Source organism: Gopherus evgoodei, chromosome 3 (genome assembly GCF_007399415.2).
Source record: "Gopherus evgoodei ecotype Sinaloan lineage chromosome 3, rGopEvg1_v1.p, whole genome shotgun sequence".
NCBI classification, from domain to species: Eukaryota; Metazoa; Chordata; order Testudines; family Testudinidae; genus Gopherus; species Gopherus evgoodei.
In genome coordinates, this window is record NC_044324.1 from 19,794,698 (window position 1) to 19,803,586 (window position 8,889).

General features: G+C 41.8%; 1 long non-coding RNA gene across 1 annotated transcript; it reads right to left on the reverse strand.

The window, feature by feature from the left end:
* Positions 1-2,174: 2,174 nt before the first annotated feature.
* LOC115649492 lies at positions 2,175-7,343 on the reverse strand. The gene is made up of 4 exons (XR_003999833.1): positions 7,284-7,343; positions 4,847-4,950; positions 3,370-3,496; positions 2,175-2,381 (listed from the first exon to the last, which is right to left on the reverse strand). It is a non-coding gene; the product is annotated as an uncharacterized LOC115649492 (long non-coding RNA).
* Between the last annotated feature and the right edge of the window lie 1,546 nt (positions 7,344-8,889).

Here is an 8,889-nt window from a genome sequence, read left to right on the forward strand (position 1 = left end):
TAACCTCCAGTCTGAGGCCACTTTCACTAAATATTCAAAGAAAACGAAATATTCCAATAGTGGAAAGAGTGTTTCATTTACCAGTAATCAAAGATTTTTCCTCTTTTTGTCAAAATGTAGAATGGGGAATTATTGAACATTTATATATTTTATTTGCGATGACAGCTCTTATAACTTTTAAGAAATTGCAGAAAGAAGAATAAAGCTGGTTAGATGCTAATCTTTATGATATTTCCCTGCACTCATACCAATGGGCAAGGAAGCCAGCCCCACTGCTCCCTATTTGTACCAGCTCTTGCGGAGCAGGGCTGACAGTGCTCGGAAGTGCTCAAGCTGCACAAAGGAGGCTCCTGTCTGATACAGATACAGCCCCTCTTCCTGCATCTCTCCTTCTTTCCTACCTCTTTCCTCTCCTCCAATCTCCTCTCGGCCTCCTTTTGTTCCTCTCCCCCCAGCCCTGCTATCTTTCCCTGTACTCCTCTTGTATTTCCCACTGTCCTTTCTCTCTTTGAATCCTTTTCCTTTCAGTCTTCACCTTAACCCCTTCATCTGTGTGTGTGTCTGTGTCTGTGTGTCTGTTATCTCTCTCCCCACCTTTTCTCTCCACTGCTTCCTTCTCCATCATTTCCCCCCCCCCTTCTCACAGTCTTCATCTCTAATTCTAGAATCCTCTCAAATTGTAGATCCCACAAATTTAAGGTTAGTACATCAATGGTTGATTCACTAATGCAGGATTGCAGCGGGGACACTCTGTGCATTTAGACACCTAGGATTAAAAGGAAGTTGGATAACTGGAATTAAATCATGTAGTTTTGCTACTTCTCCAGTCAAACTGGCATGAAGGTGTGTTCCCCAGTCTTACCCTCAGTCTTAACAATAATAGTCAAAAGTATAGACACAAAATTGTTGATGTGCCAAGCCTAGTGAAGGCAATGGTGCCTGCTGGTGCTAATAGGATGACCAGACAGCAAGTGTGAAAAATTGAGACAGGGGATAGGGGGTAATAGGATCCTATATAAGAAAAAGATCCCAAAATTGGGACTGTCCCTATAAAATAGGGATATCTGGTCACCCTAGGTGCTAAGGTCAGAGTTCATCTCATCCACATGATTCAGATAGGAGAGAACGAGAAGTGGTTGGGCTTACACTCTGCCTAGGAAAATGTAAGAAAAGTTTGAAAGGTTCTAGGATGAATGTCAGGATTAGAGGGCTGCTTGCTTCTCTGTCCCCTTGCTGGTCTCTGAATGTCCACCGGAGGCATTAGGCCTTGGGCACTGACCTGTCTTGGGGTGGAATTTCACAAGTCTCCCACTCTCAGGATATGTCTACCCTACAATCAGAAGTGTGCCTGCAGCACACGGAAACACACCGGAACTAGCTTTGATCTTGCCAGCTAAGGTACTGTCAGGGTTCCGTCCCCACTCTGAACTCTAGGGTACAGATGTGGAGACCCGCATGAAAGACTCCCTAAGCTTATTTCTACCAGCTTAGGTTAAAAACTTCCCCAAGGCACAAATTTCTGATGCATGGTGCAATGGGTCAGGTTAGTTTCGGGGAACCTTTGGAGTAGGATCAGATATGGCGAAGTGGATATCTTGTGACCGGCTAAAACAACTGAAACTTTTTTCTTTTGTTCTCATCATTTTATGAACAATCTTGTGCTTGAGTTTGATCTCACTTACACCAGTTTACATGGGCGTAGCTACAGTGACTTCAGTAGAGATACTCCTGATTTACAGCACTCAGTGTAAAAGGAAGGAGAATTAGGGCTCAGAGCCTAAAAGAAGGTTGGCCCCATTTCCTCTCTTCTCTTCAATTTTGACTATGAGGTTTCAGAGCAGAGGTAGGGCTGGTGAATGGAGCACCGTGGTGAGAATTGCACACTGTACAGTCAAGCTGGGACTGAACCCAGCTTCTCTGATACCACAAACTGAAAGGATTTGTAACCATTGTAAGAAATAATGATCTACCCATAGTAGCTCAATGGAACCTATAGAGATGTGTGGGCCATTGTTTATAAATATCCATGTGTGGTACTAACAAGTGAAAGGGAATTTTTAGGGTAATTTATTGTATTTTTAGTTGTAAAAATATAAACCGGATGATTTCTAAAGGAGAATGATAGAAGCAGCTCCCTTGCCTCCCATCCACATACAGACACTTCAGCATGATGATCTCACACCAACTTGCTTTTATTAAAAGGAGAGTAACAAATCTTATATGGGTGATGCAAAGGCTCCCTTCTGGAATTTCTCCAGCTTACAAGGTTTTTTCTCAATGAACTGGACAGCACTTCAAGATTCCATTGAGGCAGGATCTGATGATTTTAGAAGCAAGTGGCTGTCTGCCGAATTCCCAGAGACAATCAGTCAAACTATCGCCTGTACATAGAAAAGAGAATCAGATTCTTTGATGTCTTCCTATAGAACAAGAATAATACAACATTCTATTTCAAATCAAATGGCATGGGAGGAATTGCCCATTCACTGAAAGTTGAGTGAACAGCTTCTTGGTTAACTCCACCACAGGGAATCCATTGTCCACATTGCAACATTCTGTTAGAGTTTCAAAATGAATAATTATAGGTATATAAATGGGTGAATTGGCTGCCTACAAAGATTATACTCTAGAAAAGAACGACTCACATCCATGCACAGTTGTTCTATCAAACACACCTTGTCCACAGCTGAAGCTAAAATGAGACATCATTATTTAGGTGATAAGATCACTAACTCTGGAAGAACGCAGGGAAACTTTAATTCTGCCTGAGGCCTGACTCTGTTCTAGTACCAGTTCAATGCTAATAGCCCTGCCTCCTGAGAGCAGGGATCTCTGGGCGTGCTCAGTGAATTGGCCAGTAGATCATCACTGCAGTTGGTAGTATACTAGATTCTGGCTCCCACTCTGGAAGCCCAAGGACCTCCCAGCATCACATCTCTTCTTCCCAATCTTCCCTTCTCTGGTGTTTTAGTTGGTGGGAAAGTCTCTTATCCTCCAGACTCTTTCTCTAGAACCTGTTCCTGCCGCAACTTTAATTTGACAAGCTGAACAGCCTTTATAATTTATTGCACATACAGTTGGAAACAAACAGAATAAGAATAGAAAGAGCTGCAGATTTCCAAGGTGGCCGAATTAACTTTAGAGAGGAACCTTCGTGCTTAAAACATTCAAATTCTTCTGAACAATATAAACATTGAAATCCCCAAGATTCTTATAATTACCTCCCCTGGTCTGCAAAAGGGGGAAAATAAAGGGCTCAGAGTTGAGTTGCTTTAAGGATGGAACAATTCATCAGCTCTTAAACAGAAAAAGAGTAACGAACAGTTCTGTTCACACTGCAGGGTCTCCCTTGAGGAATGTTGAGCTTACTTTACACAGCAATGGCCAACTGGAATGCATTTGTCAAAGTATGTAGAAGGGGTGGGACATCGCCAAAAGAAGCAGGAACCCCCATAGCGTTTACATCCCCCTGGGGTCACCAAGGCCTGGGAGAATCCTGAGGGGAAAAAAAGAGTCTTAATTTTCATTCTGCAGAGCAGGGTAAACAAGGGCTGTGATTCTAGGATGCCAGGCATTTCCCATTCACTGAGACCAGGCCAAGTCAGCCCCATTATCTCCCAGTGTAAAAATTTTTTGCAGTGTTAATACTATTTAAATGGTTGTAGTTCTCTCCAAATTCAATGGTAGCCTCTAAAAAGAGAATGGAGTGATTTAATTAAAAAGGGGCACTGAGTCTCCATCTGGAAATTTTAGAACCATAGCTCTGAGCACAAGCATCCTTTGCTGCCCCATGCTTTTAAGGGATGGTAAGCAAGGGGCTGCCTGCATTGTTAACTTCCCTTTGTGGATGGGATTTGGTTTTGATTCCCTCTCGTTCTAACAGTGATGTGCTATGTAGTATCATCGAGGCAATTTTATTAAATCGGGTTAACGGCTTAGTGTTGGGTTGGATGACTATAACTTTCTGGAAGAGAGGAGCATGAATATGTCCCTTCGGGATTGAATTACTGCCTGTCTGTGAGACTGGGCTCAAATTTTCTTTGCAAGATTCACTTGGGAATAGTTTCTTCCTAATTGCCAGTGTTTGGTTTTACCTGATTGGCCTGTTATTTTAAAAAGGCAGTCCAAACGTGCACAGCCAAATCTTTTAGAATATTTTGCTTAAAATATGTGTTGCGTTTTCACAAATCTATCTATAACCAACTGATAGAAACTAAAACCCTAAATGATTCATTGTCATGTCTGCAAACACTGTTCCACCCCCGAGATGATATTATTTCTCATAAAAAATCCAAGTACAGTTTTGAGATCCAGTGGGGCTAAGAGATAGACGTGAGTGGCTGCCATTTTCTAGATCTGGGTTCTGTTCCCAACAGTATAATGTCTCAGTGGGAAATGAAGGCTGATTTATAAGAAGTCAGATTGTGAAAGGCACAGAATTATTAACACTAAGAAACAGCAGAAGTTATAATTTAAGACATGGTCTCCTGGCTCTTAGCTCTATGCACCATCTCTGAAACCCACTGGTATATAAGGGGTTGGCCAGACTACCTTTGTCTGCATTCCATCCATATGTTCAGTACTGTGATTGCCCGTTATAAGAAGAGCACGTGCTGTGCAGATAGAGTGTGAGGAATTTACACAGCAAGCCTCAGCAAGATCTGAGGAAAACACTGAGGGGATGTGGATTTTGTTTTGAGTGGTCATAATTCAGTCAAATCTCAATGGTTGTTCTTGGGGGAAGGCCTAGAGTTCATAAGAAAAAGTTAGAATTTTTTTTCTAATGGAAAGCGCCAGACAACCAGATATCCCTCTGCATCACTGATTGTTTTCACTGACATCTTACCTGGTGCATCTATGAGCACCAAGAAGACAACAGCAAAGAGCAGGTAAAATATCTTCATGGCTGAAGGTTGGCTGGGAACTCAGAGTCACTGGAGAGAAGAGACACTGAGACAGAGAGGAGACAGAGAACACTAAGACACTGGGGATTATGACATGCTGACCTGTATAAACATTGCTATAATCTAAATGACATTTTTGATATGTGTTCTTTTAAGAAAAGATGTTTTTAAAATTATTTTAATTAACCAATGGCTTACATTAATTTTCTCATGGAAATCACTTTTTCCTTAGCCAAAGTACAAACATTTATCACACATTATGTATTTTATTGCCCAAAATAGAATTAAAAGCAATTAAGAAATTACATAAAGTTAAAGAAAGGTGGTTGGATGTTCATGTTTATGAAATTTCTAAGAATGAATTCATCATGTGGTATTTCTATTTACAAAGAAATAATAAATCATATCAATTCATTTAGGGTTTTATCACAGTTTTATTATTTAGAAAAACTTGGTACTGGTTCTATAGCTACCCTGGGGAGATGACTTTGCTATTAACATTGAAGTAGGAATGTTTAAATTCCAATTCTTGTTCATTTCGGATCAGCCTGTTCACCAATGGAATTATGGAAGTGCCTTTGTCATTGCAACCAAAGAACTCTAACTTTAGATTTTTGAAGCTCGTAACAGATTACTTAAGTACTAAGGCTGACAATTTAACTAGTTATTGCATATTAAACCCCAGAAACACCATGCAGATAATTATTTAATAAGAGGTTCTCAACCTTTTTTCAGTCTTGCCCAATATTGGCATATATTTTACCTGCACCTGCCCTCCACTCTTTTACAGTAGCGAGATGGATTCTGCCACCTATTTGTGGGAATGTGCTGGTGGTATCAGGTGGCGTTTTCAAAGCACTTACATCAACAGTCAGAAAGTTTTCAGGGCCATATTTCTTAATCTCAGCCTAGAAGCCTGCTAGTGGGTATTGTGACCCCTTGTGCCAAATCACAATGTCACTCACTCATGGCGCTGCAAATGTGTAGTCATGACGAAAGGCCATATTTAAGTGAATGGCCTTGTTATGTGGCACCTGGGCGCACAACACCACTCTCTCAAATTTGGCCTGGCCACCCTCAATGCTACTCAAATCTGACCCGATGCCCCTCCATCCTGATGGGAAAGGGCAGCCAGTCCAAAGTTGCATGAATGGTGTTGTGACACTGTGTAATTACCGAATTACTAGAAAGCTTGATGCTACCCTTCTCCCTGGCTGAGAACTTCTCATTGCAACCATTCCAGCCTCTCTGGAATTTTACCAGTAACCTTTGGTCTTAGACCACTTTCACTAAATATTCAAAGTTCACTAAATACTGAAATAGTGGAAACAGTGTTTCACTTACCAGTCAATTCAAAGCTTCTTCCTTTTTCTGTCCAAGTGCAGGGGGAGGAGTTATCACACATTTACATATTTATATACTTCAACACAGTACTTAAAGCAATTAAGAAATTACAGAAAGAAGAAGAAAGATGGTTAGGTTATTCTGTTTATGATATTTCCTCCACTCATAGTGGTGGAGAAGGGAGCCGACCCCACCCCTCGTTATTTGTCCTGGTGTTTGCAGAGCCCAGGGATGACAGTGCTTGGAAGCTCTTAATAAGCACTAAGAAGGCTCCTGTCCCATGTGGCTACATCCTCTCTTCCTGCATCTGGCCTTCTTTTCTCCCCTTTTCTCTATGTCACCCTTATTTCTGCCTCTCTTCATTCCTCTCCATCCGTTCTCTTCTCTTTCCCTTAATTCCTCCTCTGTCTCCCCAGTCCCTTCTCTCCCTGAACTCTTCCCCTTTCAGTCTTCACCTTAACCCCTATCTCTGTCTCTTTCTTGAGTGCTGTCTCTTTTTTCTCTCTCCTCACCTTGCCTCGCCTCCCCTACCTTCTCCATCATTTACATCCTCCTTACTTGCTGTCCTCATCCCTTCCTCTGGAAATCCTCCCAAACTGTACTTCCAACAGCCTTAAGGTTAGTTTATCAAGGGGTCATTACCTGCCACAGGACTTCAGGGGGATACACACTGGACATTCAAATAAGTAGTATTTCTGGATAAAAAGAATTTAGGTAACAGGAATTATCCTGTAGATGGTTTTACCTCAGATAGCTTTACAATAACAAACTTTTCACTGGAATAAACATAATGAGTATAGTTTTGCTACAGCTCCATTCAAACTAGCAAGAAGGCACATTCTCCTGCTCAGCCTCACAGAAACCCAAGAGGTTCTTCGAGATACCTAGAAAGTTCATTCAGGTAGCTCATTCACTCAAGGGGTTATGACAGCTGCGTTTTTCTTCTATTTCTGGATCTCACAGCCATCTCCCTAGACAGGACTTTAAAGAAAGAATTAACAGGGTTATTATCAGAGAAGTGACTATAGTAGTTACCAGAGAGAGGGTGCTCCTAATAGCCAGGTGATGACAGTCCTGCTCACCGTCTCTCTCGTCCTGATAGTTTAGCTTCAAGAAGCGATGCTTTGACTAAAACTCCCAGCTTTATATATTTTGGTAAAGCTGCTGTTGGCCAATCAGAAAGTCACTTCTGCTTCTGGGGAAGATTTGAAATATCCAAACACATTTTGGACATTGGAATTCTTCCAACTCTGTCTCTGGAAAATTGCATGGTCTTTGTGCAAATTATCTTGTGCCATCCCAGATTGTGTAAAACACGTTAGGCCACCAAGGTTTGTGCAAAACATCTTGGGACATATAACGAACACCAGACAGTTTAGCTCTGATCAGCAACTTATTTCTGCAGGCCACTTCCCTGGGGTGGCCCTGCAGTGTGGGGCTTGGCCAACTTGACATGATTCCCTGTCAAACCCTCAGTCTTAACAATGAGTCCTGTGGCACCTTATAGACTAATAGACGTTTTGGAGCATGAGCTTTCGTGGGTGAATACCCACTTCGTCAGATGCAGGTATTCACCCACGAAAGCTCATGCTCCAGAACATCTGTTAGTCTATAAGATGCCACAGGATTCTTTGCTGCTTTTACAGATCCAGACTAAAACGGCTACCCCTCTGAGTCTTAACAATAGTCAAAAGTATAGACACAAATTGCTGATGTGTCAAGCCTGGTGAAGATAATAGTGCCTGCTGGTGTTCTCTCAGGGTTCGACTCATTCACATGATTCAGACAGGAGAGAAGGAGAAGTGGTTGGGCTTACAGTCTGCCTAGGAAAATGTCAGAAAAATGCAAGAAAAGGGTTTTATGATAAATGTCAAAACACAGGGCTCTTTGCACCTCTGTCCTCTCACTGGTTTCTGGATGTCCCCCTTAGACACAAGAGTTGGGTACTAACCTGTCCTGAGCTGGAATTTCACAAGTCTCCCACTCTCAGAATATGTCTACGCTGCAATTATAAATGTCACTGCAGCACACAGACAAACACCAGAATTAGCTTTGATCTAGCCAGCTTAAGGTATCAAGAGCAGTGGTGCCATGGAGACACAGACTAGCAACTCAAGTAAGTCTCCAGGGTCCCAGGTGAACTTTTACAGCTCTCACTTCTGTTCAAGCTACTGGGGCTTCACTGCTATTGTTATTCCAGATAGCTAGATAAAGCTAATTCAGGTATGTCTAAACAGGCTGCAGACGCACCTCTGCCTGAAATGAAGACATACCCTATGACCAGGATTTGGGTACAACATTCCTTCTATGCCAACCACTTGTTATCATGCGGGTTGGTCTGGCTTGTGCCTCTTGCCTTTGATAGTTTGTGACAAGAGCTAGTGACAACCAACCTTCTGAGAACACATTGGTTTATTTAATTAATGGAACAAAGCATTAGAGAAAATTATTTTAAGGCAACAAAGAGCCAACACATGTGTTTATGATCCTTTAACCGTATGCTTCATTGTATGTTACATTAAACGGCTTCACTCTTAAGTCAAACTGGAGGTGGCAAAATCCATTCAGGATTTTTGGTTTGTTGAAAATTTAAGTTCTTTGGAATTTGGGATCATGCTGCAAAACTGAATTTGCCAAATGT